Genomic DNA, 19371 nt, shown 5'->3' with positions numbered 1-19371 from the left:
TGTGTGTGTGTGTCCGCAGCAGTTTGTGTGTTCATTGTGTTTCATGGCATGTGTGTGACATGCGGATGTTTATGGCCTTGGGGGCATGAGGGGAGAGAGCGAGTAGGAGGAGAAAAAGGCAGAACTACAGATAGGGAGGGACGGGAGGACCAGTGAGGAGAACAGGGTGAAAAAGAGAGAGAGAGAGAGAGAGGGGAGTGTATGTAGTCATTGAGATGTTGAAAACGAGCCGCAGGCAGTGTGTGTGCTCTCACTCTTTATTTCACCCCCCCACCCCTCTCTTTCTCTCTCTCGCTCCTCTTTGTGAGCCTGGAGAGCAGATAAAAGCCGTCCTAGTCTTGACGACAATAACGGCCATCACAGCTTTGCTGCAGTCAGCGTCGCCTACCTGCCTCCTCTTGTCTTCATAGCATGAGAAAGTGTCTCCAGCGCCAGCTTTATGTTAGCGCCCACTACACACACCAGTGACCGTCTGTAGGTGTTGTAGTGCTTCTATCTGAGCTTAGCCTTGTGTCACACCAAATCCTTCTACTCCTTTGTACTCGCCACATAAGCTCCTCTCACATGTACAGCTGCATCATTGCAGAATACTTTATCTAGGTAAGGTAACACTTTTCTTTGTTCACACATAACTGTAGATCTTCTATATGGAATTTTTTTTTTTTATTCTCCATGGGGGGCAGCACAGCGGGAAAACAACAGCAAGCTGAAAAAAAACAAGGACACCACAGAAGAAGAGGGTTGTGAATCCTCATATATGCAAAACTATACAAATGCCTAGCAGTTTGTTGATATTGTGGCAGGCCGTCACAAATAAATAAATGCATGGGAAACGGTGCCATTAATCGACATTTGGTAATGTACACAGTAACAAAGAAGCGTTGCAGTGCGCTAGCAAAGAAAAGAAAGACAAAGCCTGCAATCTACCAGACATAGATGTAAATAATTCACAATTTAGTATATAGAAATCTGCTTTGCAAGTGTTTTTATGAGAAATGAAATGCATTCAATACATTTGACAGGCCCCAGGGAGACAAACGTTTTGGTAAAAAACAAAATGTAAACGTGAATGTAAACTTAACTTTTATTTGTCTCATCCACCTTGTGGCCAAAGGGGCTTTAAATAGCCAAGAAATGCCCCATCACAGCCTCAGTGTGTGAAGGAGTTCATCTGTTAGGAATAGTCTTGTTTCTGTGATGTGATTGGTGGTTAGTCTGTTGTCAAGCAATTTAACCTATTGACAGAAAATCAATGTTTGTCATTATTTAAATCAAGGAAATGTTTCAGGCAGCCTTAATTGTAAACTTTTCTGTGTTTTATTACTGTCTTTGAAGATTTTCACTCATCCAGGTCATAGTTATCCAAAGCTGCGTTTCGAACAAAGGAACGATACTCCGGAACTAGGAACCTTTGAAAGAACTCACCCAAAGGACCAGGGTCTAAATTTAGTTCTAGGGTCTTTATTTTGGCCCCCAAAAAGTCCCTGCTCAGGGGGTGGTACTTTCTGAAAGTAATGGTACTTTGGGGGGGGGGGCGCACCTTGCAGTGAATTTCTGAATGGGCGAGTACTACTGGCTTTAAATAAAGAATATCGGCTGTTTTTCTACGACTGCTCCTCTCTTTTCCACCGTTGTTTGCAAACCGTTAATTACAATCAACTGTCTGATAGCCACACAAGTCTCGCCGATGCCCGCCTGAGTTCGTACGTCTGCATTATTGTTCGGAAATAGCAGCCAGCGTGCACCGGTGTTTTTACAGCGAACAGCTGATGGAGTTACGCTAAATACTGGGTCCAGAGTTGTTGTTTTCATTTTTCATCAGTCAGGAATTTTTTACACAGAGCCGAAGTCAGTTTCCTCTTCTCCAAAACAAGCCGAACAGCTGATTACAGCAGGTAATAAAGCTAGTTAAAAATCCTGTTCCTCCGACGCACAGGCGGACAAAGACATGAGTCTGGCCAGCTGATCTGCAGCTGTTGTTGGCTGGAAATATTTTAATAACTGATTTTATATTTGTGTTGCTTTCTCTGTGCTGGAGTTATTTTAAGAACTTGATGGATTTATCCAGTGTTATTGAATTTGTTACAAACTTTATCGCGTGTCTCTTCATTATACTCCATAAATTCATTAAACAAAAAAGCTGTTTTAATGGTAAAGCATAGCCTATAGTTTTTCAATAGTGGTTACAAATAATGATGCCTGTGCATCGCTTTGTACGCAGTATAGGCCAACAGCCTACGTCAGCTGGTTAATTTGCCTAATCTTCGCAGGTCTTTAGACCACGGTGGAAACTCACACAACAATGGGCTGAAGGAACCTTTTAGTTCCTTGAAAAGAGATCCAGGAACTTAAAGGTCCAAGGCTCAAAGGGGGATAAAACCAAGAGCAATTGGACTTAATTGAAGATACTTGAAGATGTTTCACATCTTATTCAAGAAGCTTCTTCAGTTCTAAGTGACTAGCGAAAAATCCCAGCTATTTAACCTCTGTGAGGTCATTATTAAGGTGATGAATACTGCTTGCTTCGTTAGTGCTCCTGGCGGTTGTTGTTGGAGTCACTTGAGGCCAAGTCTGAATGACCGTTGTTTTCAGTGTCACATTAGGCCAAATGTGAGCGTTTGTTCAATCTCCTGGGTAGCGATGAAAAGATAGCATTGTAAGGCGTCACAGTCCTCCTCCCCTGTTGAGATATGGTTCTTTACTCAGGAGTAGATACCTTCTTTCCTTTCAAACCAAATGTCCTCCCTATCTAGAAAATGTCCTCAAATGAGTGTCCCTCCAAATGCAAGTAAACTGCTGGGTCTTGACCTGAGGAGTTGGCCCTTCTCTGGTGAGCCATGCGTTTATGAAGTGGTTGTTTAGTTTCCCCGATATACAGGTCTGTGCATTTCTCACTGCACTGGACAGCATACATTAGATTGCTTTTCTTGTGTTTGGGTATGCAGTCTTTCGGATGGACCAGTATCTGTCTTAGCAAGTTGTTTTTCCTTATGGCTGATTCTGTTGCTGTGATAAGTGGGGCTCTATGAAATCCAATTTAAATCTTTTCCAGATTCTGTTTTAATTTTTCTGAATTCTGTGTTTAAGCAAATTTGGTGGTGTGGTAGATGAATCAAATGTAATCAACATAAATTAATTTGATGTATAATGCAAATATGTATATACTATTATTATTATTCTATTGTGCTTTATGTGTCTCTTTTTCGGGATAATGATGACTGAATAAATTACCGAAATAAGTGAGACACATTTTTGATAATTATTTTGGATAAATTTACTGTTATATTCATTTTACTTGTAGTGGCCATTAGTAGAAAAATATATGTTATTCTGAGCAAATCAAAGGTGCAAATGCGTTTACAATAAATATATGAATGTGACGCAGAGCAGCACATATATTTACTCAACCTTCTCTGTATAAATAAAGGTTTCTGCATGAGTACACATAAGAACAAGAGTAATTAGTTGAAGTGATCATAAAGCGTAACTTAATTTGGGCTTTAGACTCACCTGTCAATCCGCTAACATTGTGTTAATGCACAAGTCATGTGGTGTATAAGTGTAATTTCCGTAACTCAAAGTTGGTCTGCCGCCATTACATCCCTTCAGAGCCTATAGTGTGTGTCTATTCTTAAATTGTACGGTGTGAGTGTGATGTGTGAGGTAAAGGCTGAGTTTTTGTGTTGAGTGTGTACACAATGTGAAAGTCTGCTGCAAATCATATCATATTTGAGTGTGTGTGTGTGTGTGTGTGTGTGCGTGTGTGGCTACATTAGCAGATGTGTTTGGCTGGAAGTCATTTATATGGTAATGATGTCATTTACCTCTGAAATGCATCTTCCTCAATACTGCCAAATAGGGCTTATCCATACTGGCAAAGCACTGTGTGTTTGTTTGTGTGTGTGTGTGTGTGTGTGTGTGTGTGTGTTAATATGGATTTGCTTTTGGAAGGATACTGTGGGGGTGCAACACCTGTATCCTGTAATATATCAAGATGAATTGTATCTGCATGTATGTTTGTGCATTCATGAAGGCGTATGTGTGCCCATGTGTGTGCATGGGTGTGTGGGCACAGCAGTTAGGATACCTTTTCTTGATAGGAATGTGAAATTTCTTTGTTCTGGGGAAATGCAGAAGTCACTGGTCCAGAGCAAGTCAAAGCCCACAGCTACACAGCCTCACTTCCTTTTTGCTGATGGACAGCGGCATGCACAAACATGCACAGCCATACCACACACACACGCACAAAGACAGACATCACTTATTTATGTCTATGTCAATGCAAGAAAGAAAAGATGATCTGAACAGGTGAGATGCAATCCCAGACTTTCCTTCAGGTGCTTCATATCTTTATATCCACAGTGCTCATGGGCACAAATGACATTACCCTTCTCAGATATGGCAGCCACCACATAAACCTGTTTTGTATACACATACGCAGGCACACACACTTACCTGCAGCAGCCCTGGGGAGCTAATGAAAATGTGTGTGAGCTACGAGCTCTCATTTTTTATGACGGACAGACAGCAGGAAGCAAACCTCACTGCAGATTTGACCCAACGAGCCCCAGAGCAGCACTCACCCTCATTAGAACACCAGCATGCCTCCATCCACCCTCTTAATGTGGCCGTATATGTGTGTTTGACTGTGTGTTCAGGCTGCCAGCGTCTTGCTGGTATCCACAGGCCTGAAATAACCACACAGAGTTTGTCGCTTTGGCGATAACTATCATTAACACGCTGATTACAGGTCTGAGCATCTTAAAATAACACATACACACTGGGGCAGTGGATCAATACTTGCATGCTGGGGTAATGATGGGTCTGCCTGCACTGCACAGATGAGAGAGATGATGCATAACACAGGACGGGATGGATGGAGGGTGATGCAGGGAGAGATACAGAGCAGAGGGTATAGATACTGAAAAGGAGGTGAAGAAAGATGAATGAAGAGCAATTATCTGTTTGATTTGGTATAAAAAGTACAGTTTACATGAGGGGAGCAAGTACGACCACACGTCGTACTGATTCTTTCTGAATGTTGAAGGCCCTGCACACCCGCACAGGTCATTTTGGCTGATTGGACTGTTTTGGTTGGGAGGAGCTATACTGGGAGAACATGATGTCAACAAACTACATTTACTTTTAAGGCTGAATTCAGACCAAATTAGGCACTGCTGCAAAAATATAATGAACTTTAAAATATAAATTTTTGTAGCATGAAGCAGCCGCCTGTTAAATGCTAACAGCAAAAGCGGTAATGTTTCAGAATGTGTCGGAACAAACAGGAGATTAATTTATTTCAACACAGTATAACATCTCGTTCAAAACACGGGAATAAACTTTACAAGAACAAATACTTACAGAGTTATCAACACAATGCAACCCACTACAAACTTGTTCCTCTCCCGCTTGACACCATTCCTGTCCCCGCTGGATCCTGCTGTATTTCTATGTCCCTGGAGTCAGAGTCCTAGTTGGAGCCACTGTAAATCACCTCCGGTCTGTCTTGCCTGTTATCAAATACCAACACTCCCTTGGTACTCCGGGCTCCCAGTCCGGGTAAAGTCAGCTAATAGGGCCGCTAACAGGCTAAAGGCAGCAAATACATTTACTAGCAGTGCTCCAGTTAAGTGACTACCGTGTTACGAGAGAAAAGTTCCATGTTTCAACAATCCCTTGATACTTTAGTCCCGGTGACAAGTTGCAGCTCCTGAATGGAATTTGAGGTTTGTTTGTTTTTTCTGCGACTAACCAACTAATGAAAAGTTTGTCAATTATGACTCTTCTCATCGATTAACAGCTAAAGTTCAGCTAGTTCACACTACACGATTTTAAGACTCACCAAAACTGTTCCCCGACCCATCGCTGACACATCGCTGACGCCAGCCAGTTATCTAGCATGCCAAATATCTGGAAAAGTCGGCTGACTGGACATCCACATCCAGCCAATGAGAGCAGGCAGCTACTTTTTCACTGCAAAACACCTCCAGCTCTCTGTAGCTCAGACAATCCCTGCTACCCGTGTGATTCTATGACAATCGGGATCTGCCGATACTGAAAGTATAGTATAGTCATGTAGTCTGCATTAGCCTTTAGTCGACTATTAGCCCTACTGGTTACTAAATAGTGCACTACAGGTACTGGTCATATAATTAGAATATCATCAAAAAGTTGATTTATTTCAGTAATTCCATTCAAAAAGTGAAACTTGTATAATGTATACATTCATTCCACACAGACTGATATATTTCAAGTGTTCATTCCTTTTCATTTTGATGATTATAACTGACAACTAATGAAAATCCCAAAATCAGTATCTCAGAAAATTAGAATATTGTGAAAAGGTTCAACATTGAAGACACCTGGTGCCACACTCTAATCAGCTAATTAACTCAAAACACCTGCAAAGGCCTTTAAATGGTCTCTCAGTCTAGTTCTGTAGGCTACACAATCATGGGGAAGATTGCTGACTTGACATCTGTCCAAAAGACGACCATTGACACCTTGCACAAGGAGGACAAGACACAAAAGGTCATTGCTAAAGAGGCTGGCTGTTCACAGAGCTCTGTGTCCAAGCACATTAATAGAGAGGCGAAGGGAAGGAAAAGATGTGGTAGAAAAAAAAAAGTGTACAAGCAATAGGGATAACCGCACCCTGGAGAGGATTGTGAAACAAAACCCATTCAAAAATGTGGGGGAGATTCACAAAGAGTGGACTGCAGCTGGAGTCAGTGCTTCAAGAACCACCACGCACAGACGTATGCAAGACATGGGTTTCAGCTGTCGCATTCCTTGTGTCAAGCCACTCTTGAACAAGACACAGCGTCAGAAGCGTCTCGCCTGGGCTAAAGACAAAAAGGACTGGACTGCTGCTGAGTGGTCCAAAGTTATGTTCTCCGATGAAAGTAAATGTTGCATTTACTTTGGAAATCAAGGTCCCAGAGTCTGGAGGAAGAGAGGAGAGGCACAGAATCCACGTTGCTTGAAGTCCAGTGTAGTTTCCACAGTCAGTGATGGTTTGGGGTGCCATGTCATCTGCTGGTGTTGGTCCACTGTATTTTCTGAGGTCAACGCAGCCGTCTACCAGGAAGTTTTAGAGCACTTCATGCTTCCTGCTGCTGACCAACTTTATGGAGATGCAGATTTCATTTTCCAACAGGACTTGGCACCTGCACACAGTGCCAAAGCTACCAGTACCTGGTTTAAGGACCGTAGTATCCCTGTTCTTAATTGGCCAGCACACACACCTGACCTTAACCCTATAGAAAATCTATGGGGTATTGTGAAGAGGAAGATGTGATATGCCAGACCCAACAATGCAGAAGAGCTGAAGGCCACTATCAGAGCAACCTGGGCTCTCATAACACCTGAGCAGTGCCACAGACTGATGGACTCCATGCCACGCTGCATTGCTGCAGTAATTCAGGCAAAAGGAGCCCCAACTAAGTATTGAGTGCTGTACATGCTCATACTTTTCATGTTCATACTTTTCAGTTGGCCAACATTTCTAAAAATCCTTTTTTTGTATTGGTCTTAATAATATTCAAATTTTCGGAGATACTGAATTTGGGATTTTCATTAGTTGTCAGTTTTAATCATCACAATTAAATGAAATAAACATTTGAAATATATCAGTCTGTGTGTAGTGAATGAATATAATATCCAAGTTTCACTTTTTGAATGGAATTACTGAAATAAATCAACTTTTTGATGATATGACCAGCACCTGTACACTTACTGTCTCTCATTTAGTGTACAATTTATATAGTGCTGCTGTAAGGTAGTTACCGAGCTAACTGGCAACATACTAGCGCATGCCAGCCACATAAGCCTGCCGAGCTAGCTTGCTTGCACAGTCCCTAACATGTTAACAATTATGACTGGTAATAAATTAACCAAGTTTATCCAAGAGATAAACTTTAAATTTTGAAATTTCCTTCCAAAATCCCTCTGTAGTTAATGATGGTCTAACTGAACCCTGATAAATGTGGAAGTTGTCTCATTCCAACAGGTGACAGAGTAATAGGGGGTCAGGGAAATACCAGTCGGGCACAGTCTGTATGCATGTCTAATCAGGCCAGTGAAACACCTGTGTGGGTTTATCAAGTGTGTGAAGTGGCTTTAAGATATTGATGCGTTACAGGTTAAGAAAATGTGGCTAGTGTGTAATTCTCTAAGTCCTCTACTACTCTACTATAAGTAATGTAATGCAGAGTGTCAGTACCTCAGATCTGAAGTCAAGTACAGTACTAGAATAAACATAATCTCCTCCTATGTCTCAAACACACACAGAAGTGAGGCACACACTGTCTTACAGGTATACTGCCTCTTCCAAATGCCAACCCATTATAAAGGACATGCATTATCTCTGTGTGTGTATGTGTGGGTGTCTGCGTATGCACACTTGGATCTTGCATTTGTTTCCTGAATGCACACATCCCGGGTTGGACTTTGTTCTTTCCAGGTCTAGTTGAAATGGGTGTTTAGGCTGTGTAAACAAAGACACACACATTCAAGGAATTGCACAGCGTTGTGGCAACAGCAGTCTACTACTGCATGACCTAGTTATACACACACATAAAAATAAGAGAGAGAAGTGTGAAGGCAGCCAGGAAGAGAGAACGGGAATAACATTATTTTATTTATTTTATCCTGCTGCTGTCTCATCAGCTAATTTATCATGGCTGAAATCAGAAGGCTAGTTGATCAACTGATTGGTCAATCCACAGGAATGTTTATGTTATTATAAGTATTATAATTGTATTAAAATAGTGGAAGAGTCCTGCAGCCTAGATATACAAGAGACAAGAGGGGAGAATAGTGAGATGGGTGTTGTGACTCAAGTTAGTGGGATGTGCTCTCGTGTGGCCATCGATCTGCACGACTAAGGACATCTGGAGCACAGAGCAAACACACACACCAGCTCAATGGGTTCATTCCTCCCAGAAAGGCGCTCACACACAAACACTTCCCCATTCAGCATGTCTTTTGGACAACACACACACGCACACACTCACACTTAACACACACTCATTCACACTGACGCGTGTGTGCAGCCAGTGAGATTCTGGCGTTGCTGCCAAATAGCCATCAGGGCCCCTCCGCTCGCTGCCACAGTGATCTGTTACCATAGCAGCCTCTCTCCCTCACTGTAGCTCTCCCTCTCTCCCCCCTCAGCTCTGAGGCAACAGCGTAGAGAGGGAAAGCTGGTGGAAAAGAGGGAAAAAACAGCCGTTCCTGCTACTGAGCATCCATAAATCTGTGTGTGTGTGTGTGTGTGTGTGTGTCCAACCGACAGGCTCTGGCAGAGGCAGAAGCCGAATGGGTTCCCGAAAAAAGCCAATCGTACGCTGGCCTTGCTGTGGTACATCTCCTGACCGAGCCTATCAGAGGAGCCCCTCTAAAAAAACACGCAGATATAAACATATGGTAGACTCATACACAGACTAATACTAATATTATACACAAACATACTGTTGTTTTGGCTGCAGATGTCATCCTCTACATATGTGATAATAGAAAGGCTCCACATGAAGAAACAAAGGTTAAAAATTCCCACTACGTTTCCACCCGTCTCTATATCTCCGTTGCTGTCTCTCTTTCTCTCAGTCCTTTCACCGTGTCTCTCACCTTCTTTCGGTTTCTTCCTGTGTTTGATGTCATCCATGTTGAGTTTAGCTAGCCTTTCTTGCTTTCCCTTTGGTTGTTGTGTCCATAGAGGACAGGTTTTGGACACAACCTGTCCATATCTCTTTCTCAGTTCAATTCAGTTAAATTCAAAGGAGTAAGTTGGCATGAAAGTTTTGAGAACAATGTTGCCAAAACATTAAAAATATAATTTGTCCAAATATTTGGACTGCACACCATAAGAGTGATATGAACATTAACACAACATTAAGATTGATATTCATTCTATATATACAGTATATTGTATGCATTTATTTATGGGTGTGCATGCATGTGCGTGTGTGCACATGCTCATGCACACTCTTGTACAGAAACCCACTCGCACACACATACACAACTGTCAGGCCCCTCCTGGTGACCATCTGGCCCTGAAGCAAGAAGTCCCTCCCTTCACTCTTTTCTTTCTCTTCTTTCTTCACATGTTGTACTATTGTTTTGCCATATCTACAGTCAGGACTTCTTCATTGGCCTCAGTAGCTAATAAATTACATATTTCATTGCTTCCCCATGACATTCACAAAATAATAGGCCTTCGGGCCACATTCCAAAGTGACCACCTGATCAGAGAAAGTCACCAGCAGCCACTGGTGATATGGAGTCCCAATGCGATATTTTTCCACATACTATGGCTTAACATAGCGCATTTAGCCTGGAACGGGCCTTTATTATTGCCTTTATTTTAACCAGAGTATAACTTTCGAGGGTGCTTTGTAAAGAGTTCCAGCTAGTTGGAGCATAGAACGTAAAAGCAGATCTTCCAAGCAATTTGTTGTTTATCCACAGATGAGAGGGTTCGAACAGGATGTGGAAAGCCTAAGTTGTCTTATTATTACTTTTATTATCATTAATCCTAGCACTGTTTTTAAGACAGAGTGTACATAGTGCTTTGACAGACAAAGCAAAGCAATATACCCAGAAAGCAAAATAACAGCAAGGCCAAACTAAAGCAAGACAAATATAAAGTTAAAACAAGAAAGTTCTTAATACAATAGATAGACCTCGCGGGACTTTCGGATAATTTATCACCGTTGATGAACCACACAAAGAATATTTTATCGTTTTTAAATAGCCTGCTACTTGAAATAGACCCGCAAGGAACCGCGATGTGCATGCAGCTGTCGGCAGCACGGCATGCACGCAAAAGGGAGAGAGAGGGAGGGAGAGAAAGGGGTCTTCAAAAAGCCTCTGTTTAGCTGGAAATTTACAGTGTAAGTTGAATGAATTTTAGACTGCAGCTCTGCAGCTTCTCAGGATTAAAGCAGAGCTACCGTGTGTAACTCCCCCCTCCCGTCCACAATCGCCGCACACAAAAACACGCATGATTCGACTATCAGGCGGGACTTGACGATTCTGATTCGACTATGTAAATCCTTAGTCGGGGACAGCCCTAGTGTAGACAGACGTGTGCTTCTAACTCCGTCGCACATGGTGTTGCCAGCGGCTTGTTTTTACCTGTCACCTGGAGGGCGTACCTCCTACAGGGCTTACGCTCTCCCATCACGGACCCCAACCGAGCAGGTACCACAACCAACCAAGAGAGTCACAAGTGCTGTAATAAGGGCAGATCCCCAGCTGGCTTCCCACAAATGAACAATAACATTTGTTTGACAAAATATTTCTTACTGAAGGTCCACTTGTGAGCCGGAGGTTTAAACAGCAGATTTATGGTCCTTATCAGCAGATGGAGTTTTGTGAGTTGTTATCGTGTGTGTTTGTTGGGACACAATGGCACCTTTAGAATAACAGGAAAACCTCCTGTTATTTCAATTTGGGAGTGTTTATGCAATATTCCAAAAGGCCCCATTGAAATAGCCTATATTTGCAAATTAGCTTGTCTATAATAGAATTTGACTTGACTACTGCTTGGTTTTAAGTAAACGTGTAGACAAGCAATACAACTCAACAACCAGAGGAGTCATTTTTGGAGTTGTTTTTAACATCTTCTGTGAACTGATTGAATTTCTTAGTATCACTCAGTCTTTCACAATTGATGTTTACCCTGTTTGACTGGAGCTTACTGTCTGTTTTGGAATATACCACAGAAACCAGCAGTGACACATTTTATTTTGCTTACAAAAAAGAGCACAAAAATAGTGCAATCAAGAGTGCTATGCTAATCTTTAGCCCTATGCATTCCCTAACATATACCGTCAAACTCAGGATCAACTTTTCAAATTTTAACAGGAATATACTTAAAGGAAACCATGAAATGAAAAACTGTTTCTGGATTTCGTGGAATTGTTTTCCGTCCTAAAATAATTACATCTTTCTTGTCATTTAAAATATAAATATGACACTATTTTTGTCTTTTTGTCTCTTCAAACGTTTGTGTTATGATTACCAGAGAACTAAACTTTGAATCCCAGTTTCTCTTTCTACTGATTAACAGTGAGGTTTCATTCACGCAGATACCACATGATTTTATAAAGCTAATAGGTCAACAGTTGTTGCTGTTTGCTGTTATTTAATGTCAGCAATCATCTTTTAACACTTTTTTTTTGTTAAATCATCAGCGTCCTATTGTGCAACACAATTTCACCATCAGATGCCAAAATATCCCACTAATCATGTTTAAGCACTGTTTAGTTTCGTCTGTTTCTTTCCCCTGTTTCTCCTTCTCCCTATCTGGTGTGTAGTTTTTTGCGTAGCTGCTGGCTGAGCCCATGCTGTTGAGTAAGAGGGGGGAGGGGGAGGAAGAAGAGATGGGGTGGGAGGGGGAGAGAAAGAGTGATAGAATAGAGAGAGAAGGGGGGGCGGTGGGGTGGATCCGTTGATTTACTAAAGAGTCAAACACGACCAGTCTCCCCTCCCACACACCCACTCACACTTCCTCCCTCACCTCATCTCTCCTTCTCTCTCCCCACCCCACCCCCCACCCCCTCCTGGCGTGATGGTACAGCTCCAGAAACAGGAAGGAGCCGCAGCTCTATAAATAGAGAGGAGCTGCTCAGCCAGGAACCACACACAAACAGAGACACACACACAGTTTCCCCTCTCTCATCCCCTTATTTTGTTTCTTTCTCTCTGTCTGTGTTGCTTCTCTGCTCATTCTGCGTGCCCTTTTTCTTACTTACACTTTATCTCAAAAATGCAAACACGCACACTCCGATGAGATGCACATACAAACATGCACACAGTCCTTGACTCGGATGATAATTAGTTGTGCGTTTATTGCTAATGGTTTGTAAATGTGTCTGTTGACACACACTGCTCTTTAGCCTACTTTCTTTTTTCTTTTATTCACTGTTTCTCTCCCTTGCAAACATGAACACACTCACACACACAAAAACACACATACATTAAGGTCTCTGTTATTGAGTCTGGGCCGGGATGGATGGGGGTAGATGGGGAGGAATAAAGTGATGGTTTTCTGTGGCCACTAGGTTTTTATGTCACGTCAGCAGGTTTGAAACTGCTGATGACACACAAACATGTGGCTTCTTTCTTACTGCACACACACACACACACACACACAAAAATGATATGTGAGAAAGAGGTACAATAACCACAGCAGTGTTTAGTGTGTGTATTGTTATGTGGGTGGTATTAAAGTTGAGTGATATCAGGCTAACATTGGACAACACTGACCTAACAACAACTACATAAATGCATCCCATATTTTTGTGAATGGATTCTGGTTTTATTATATGCAACTTTTAAAGTCAGCAATATGCACGAGTTTCCCCTATATTGTTGAATCTGTTGGACAAAATTGTTGAGAATACACTAAATATCCTAACTCGGAGTCACGTCCAAAGAATACCAGCATGTTGGCTGAAGGAGAAAGAAGCATGACTTACATCATACATGATGCTCCGACTATACAAAAAATCACACTGGATTCATTGGCAGATTTGGAAAAGGTCAAATGTAGGGAATTATTGTTAAGAATATGAGACCTGCGTGTGTATTCAAATCAGGGGTGTTTAGGCCTCCTGTGTACAGAAGGCAGACCGGCAGGCGCTTTCTCTCTCTCTCTCTCACACACACACACACACACACCCTTATCTGGGATGGTGGCCAAATGGTTCTTTTGTTTGTACCTTCCTCTTGTCACTTGAAGTTTGTTCTGGGATCTGGTCATGAAAACTGAACACTGTGTGTCTTTAAAGATTGGCATGCAGAAACAGTACAGTCTTACAATAATCAAATTAATGTAAAGGTGTCAGGGTGGAGTACTGCACAGGCCAGGCATTTTGGCCCTAGTGAAGAACCCAAAGCTAATGTTTTACACTCTAACTTACCTCTTTGCTTTGATCAGAGAGAAAGACAAACACCCAGGTTAACGGTTTCCTTTTTTCCAGACTACACGACTTTCAGCGTCGGCCGATCACCGTGCTGTTCACACTACACAACTTGCCGTCTTGTGACGGGAGTCTTGAAGTCGTTGTGGCATTCACACTACCTGACTGATAGGTGAAAGGGGGTCACACACTACACAAGCTGACAGCGGCTGTGTCACCCGACGCTGGTCTCCAAACCACATTTTGTCAAGAAAACACACATGAAATGTGAAACGGGAAATGACGCGACCTATACATGAAACAGCTGTTGTTTGTTATTATAAAGACGGCAATTATAAAGACAAAGAATCTGGGTGAAAGAATGGATTAGCACAGGCAGGTATCAGGGATTGTCTGAGCTACAGAGAAAGCTGGAGGTGAGTTAAAAGTGTTTTGCGGTGAAAAAGCAGCTGCCTGCTCTCATTGGCTGGATGTGGATGGTACAAGTCTCATCTCTGCAAGAAAGCAATTAATTGACTGTTTCTTTAAGGTCCAAACTTTACCCAAACCTTCAGTCTGCTCACTAATGTGGCCCAGAACCTGGCCCAGATCTCTCCATCTTGGTCCCTTTGGGCTCGGACCAAGTTGCCGATCCTTTATATGGGGGTCATTCACAGAAAGGCTCTTCTGGTGAGTTTCAGTGACTTGCTCAAGAACAGCAGGATGGATACTTGCTGACGTGTGCTTGAGCTAGTGTCTTTGAGATGAAGGGCAAACTCTGCCTGTTTTCCTTCTTCCTTTGCCCTCATATCCTCCTGGTTCTTTTCACTAACTTGAGTAGTAATGAAATAATAAGACGGTGTATCATAACATTAGAAATGTTATGCATAAAGAAATTGTAAGATAGTGTAGCAAACACTGACCCCTCACTGGCATCTATTCCTGTTTAAAATCAGCCAGTCAGTCAGTGAAGTCACAGTGTCACTTTCTTTAGAGGAAATGAGGTCCGTGGGACATGTAGCCATGCTGCAGCTCGCTTGATACAACAAACAAGTGAGGTAACAAAGCTGAAGGATAACATTGGTGTGCTTTGGTTTCAGCCTTTGCCATCGCTTGTTTCTCTTCTCCTTGACATTATGAAATATCCCTCAAAACAAAATAATTTTCCGATAAGTCACAACTGTGTTTACTCTACACCTACACTTAGTTAACTTGCCAGTTTTGACAATTTCAGTGGTCACGTGGTAGAGACCCTACAACTAAACAGCAGCATTTGCAGGCAGGTTATGGTTTATATGGGTGAATACATGCCAGAGCTTTTTGCCTTAACCCCCACCAACACCGAACACAAACACATACACACACAGCGGCAAACACATTTACCTATTAAAGACCTGTTGGATTTAATTGACTTATTTCACAGTCTAGTGGGCCAGACCGGAACAAGCACACACACAAACACACCCGCACACTCACAAGCAAGCTATATGCTGGCCTGCACCAGGAAAACCAAATTCAATTTGGACAATCATGACCAATATGTGTGGGTCTGTGCTACCTGTATCTGACTACCTGATTACAGCCACTCCACATAATTCATCTTTGTAACTTCACTCAACGTTACTTTAAACAGAATCCTGAACAAACGCATGTATATTCTGGGAATTGTTTAAAAAGGATTTACAGTCTTCGACAGACAAATTCCCATATATTCTCTTTTGGTGGTGACATTTGAATGACAGATAATATAATAAAAAGACACTGGCGGATAGGTTCAATAAATTTAGTGGGGTCCTACTGTCTGTTTTATTGTTAATATAAAAGCTCTGGTTGTTCCTTTGTGATGCCGGGATGTACATATGTGCCATATTCGTGTGTGTGTGTCTAGTTAACTCGCTTTGGTTAACCTTTTTTCTCTTGGTCTCAGTGGTCAACACCACTCACTGTGTGTTTGTGTGTGTGTTACTGGCAAGAGTGAGGAGATGATGTGGTGGTGAGGAAAGAAGGAGTGAGGGAGAACGGGTGGAAAGAAAAGGCTGGCGAGAAGCTGTGATAAATATTAGGAGGAACACAGTTTGTTTTTCCAGCCGTACAAGTGTAATCCTATAGTCAAAAGGTTTGTGCTGTTGCTTTGTAAAAAAAATAAAATAAAACAACATATCAACATATTGTGAAAGTGTCTTGACATAGAGATGTTCTTTTACTGCTGAGACTTGGGTTTGAATTCGATACGATGCTCAACCTTTAAACAGAGGGAGTAAGTGAACGAGAGGAGAGGAGGAAGAAGGAGGATGCAGCGCACAAAGCACCAGAGCAGCAGGTTGCTATAACAACAGCACCTTAGTGGTTCCATCTCTGTCTCTCTTCTCTCCCTCCCTCTCCCTCTCTGATCACCCTCTCATCGTTTGCTCCCCGCTGTCATTTGGCGCGCTATGCCTTTCCATCAAGCCACCTATCTCCTCCTCCTCCTTCTCCCTCCCTCCCTCCCCTACCTACCGCTTCTCTCCTTCACCCTCTCCCCTCCTCTTCATCTTCATGTTCTGGTAGCTCTTCCACTCAAAGGAAAAAGACCTTCTGCCTGACAAATAAATCCCTTCTGCCTTCCTTGTGTGTGTGTGTGTGTGTCTCTCTCTCTCTCTTACCTTTGTCTCTCTGTATCTTTGTCATTCTCGCTCTCTCTGTGTCTGCTATGGGAGCTGACAGAGGAGCAGTCAGCAGGTGTTTATGTCAAAGAATACAGAGAGAGAGAGAGAGACAGAGAGAAGGGAAACAAACAGCGCTCTCATCTTTTTTCTCTCTCCTGTCTTTGCTCTGTTCCATCCTCTCGTCCTTTTTACTCCGATGCTCTTTTCCCTCCGCTAAGCACTCCAGCTTGATTAAACTACTTCAATATTCTCTGACTCTCGATGTCTCCTTCTCTCTTCGCCTGGCTCTGATTCTTTCTCTCGCACACGCCGACACTTGTTTCTCTCAGTTCAGGTACTTTATTGCTGTGATTGTCAAAATGAACAAAAATATTGTTTCTGTTGGCGGTGCATGGCAGGTTCAGAGGTGTAATTGGGTTGCCAATGGTGCTAAAAGAAACAAATGATTCATTAACTACAGGTATATGAAGTATTTTGCACTGGCTTACAATTTTGTCATCCTGTCACGTTCCCTCAGGCTGTGGCATGCTGACTCATACAGTACTGAGCAGACAGAACTACAGACCATCTTTGTCTGTCTGTCTGTCTGTCTGGATGTCTTTGTTTCTGTCTCTATAGTCAGGATTTTATCAAGAAGGTTAAACTGGTAATGATTTATTTTATAGGTGGGTGTGTATGCAAAACCTCTGCATGCGTGTGTGGGTGGGTGCTACAGTTCACACCACCTTGATAATTACGGGAGTTTTTATAGGTGGGCTTTGAAAGACGAGTCTGTTATTACCAACATGAGTCACTGGCATTTAGGGAAAGCCTGTAACACACACACACACACACACACATGCATTCACAAGCACAGAAACACCCTATACATACACAAAACCAAACCTGCACACAGGAGACCTGAATTATTTAAACCCATTGATTGCAGGACCACACACAAACACACAGAGATGATGAAGCCGTGTCGTGACAGTGGAGATGTGGTTTTTTCTCAGTTGTTCCACTAATGGCTACACCAGCACAAGAGTTCAAGTCACACACCAACACACGCACACACACACTGTAGTTTTGGCTGTCAATACTATTAGCGTTTATCATGCCATAAAGATAATTAGGCTGACTGTCAGTCATAGTGGTGAACAGAGGGGAAAGCCAACCTGACAGCCCCTCCCCACACACACACACACACACACACACACACACACACACACACATTCACACATTCACACATCAGTAGGCCAAGAAAGTCAAAAAAGGATGATTTGTGTGTTTTTGTGATGGTGTGTGTGTGTGTGTGTGTGTGTCTGCCAGCTTGAGTGGGTCCACGTCAGGGTCAGAATACAATCTGAATATATTTTGTCTGTTGTTCCATTTGAATAACAAAGAGCTAAGCGTGCATTTGCACACACACTTGTATCAGTGGTGTTTCCTTTGTGTGTGTGTTTGACTCTTTCACATGTGACAGCTGAACGAAATTTTACAAAATATTTTACTGCTTCTCGGCTCCCTTTTTCACAGAAGACTGTTTGAAATGTAGATCTGCAGGATACACATACTGTGTGTATAACTTGCAAATGGTGTGCATTTGTGAGACTGTGCATTTGTGTGTGTGTGTGTGAACTGACTGAGAAGGAGGAAGTGTTAGTGCAAGAAGGGTTAAGTCAAATAGTATGAAAGTGAATGGAAGTTTTTCAGTATATTATCCTGTGTTTTTTTTTCTCCTTTTTTGGTAATTTTAATTCTACATTTTACTTTCACTTCCTGTAGAAACACTGCTTCATTTTAAAACATTTAAAGACGTAAACTGTAAAGATTTCCACCTATGGAACCTTTAATAAATTTGGTGCTTCCCATCCGCCGTTTTAATAGCTTTTAATAGCATCTGCCGACTTCATTAGGGTTTGAAGTGCAGTTAAGAATAAAATTGAGATTTTATTCAGTTGTGCAGCTACCTTTTTGATTACAGTTTAGCTGTTGCTGATTCCCATTGTTTTCCTGAGTCTACATTGCTGCCAACTTCCTTGTTATCCTCGTGAGGGCAACGACTACAGTATGCTTACTTTTGATACATACATAAAACCATCCGGCACTCTCTGGTCTCCTGGAAAAAAAGATTCACCAGGAGTTTGTAACGCACCGCTCAGATTTTGGCAGATGTCCTGCTGGTATTGTGCAGACTAGCTGATGTTTCAAAGGAATAATGTCCCTTTTTCTGAGTGTAAATGACACTTTGGCACCAAAGCAGCACACCAGAAGAATCAGAATCAGCTTTACTGCCAAGTAGATTCACACAATTTGCTTTGGCGTTTTGGTGCTTAACAATAAACATGGTAGGTAGAAGATATCACAAAGATATTGCAAGTGTTCCAGGTGAAGAATCATAAATATAAAATTTACAATAATATATAAAAAATGTAAAAGAATAATAGACAATATGTCCAATATGGCTGTTGTTATTTAAAGTACTGTGCATTGATCAGTCAGTGTCCTTTTTTTTCAATCACTGAACTGTAAGCCCCATGTATCATCTATCAAACTGAATTTTTATGTAATTGTCAGTATTGCATCCACTTGGGAAAGGCGTAAAATGGAGATCATTTTAAATGTCTCATTTTGCCAAGGCCTATCTCTGCTCCTTTCCCTGTTTTCTGCCCTTTGTCTCCGTTCTTTCTAGCTATGTGTCTGTTTCTGTTTGCTGTCCCCACCATACCTCCTCTCCAATCCAGGTCTATGATAGTGATTACCTTAACTGCCAGCCAGCATTCGTTAGCACCCTGTCGTTATCTTGTCTGTGCCACGAGAGAGGCAGTGAG

General features: G+C 42.1%; 1 protein-coding gene across 1 annotated transcript in view; it reads left to right on the top strand.

The window, feature by feature from the left end:
* maml3 (mastermind-like transcriptional coactivator 3) overlaps positions 1 to 19371 on the top strand; it is a 110787-nt gene that overhangs the window by 30332 nt on the left and 61084 nt on the right. The window lies entirely within an intron of this gene.

Source organism: Micropterus salmoides, unplaced genomic scaffold (assembly GCF_014851395.1).
Source record: "Micropterus salmoides isolate LMB-PRFRI ecotype aquatic unplaced genomic scaffold, ASM1485139v1 Ms_hic_scaffold_12, whole genome shotgun sequence".
Classification (NCBI taxonomy): Eukaryota; Metazoa; Chordata; class Actinopteri; order Centrarchiformes; family Centrarchidae; genus Micropterus; species Micropterus salmoides.
The sequence above is the reverse complement of the archived record's forward strand: the minus strand, read 5'-3'. Positions and strand labels throughout refer to the sequence as shown.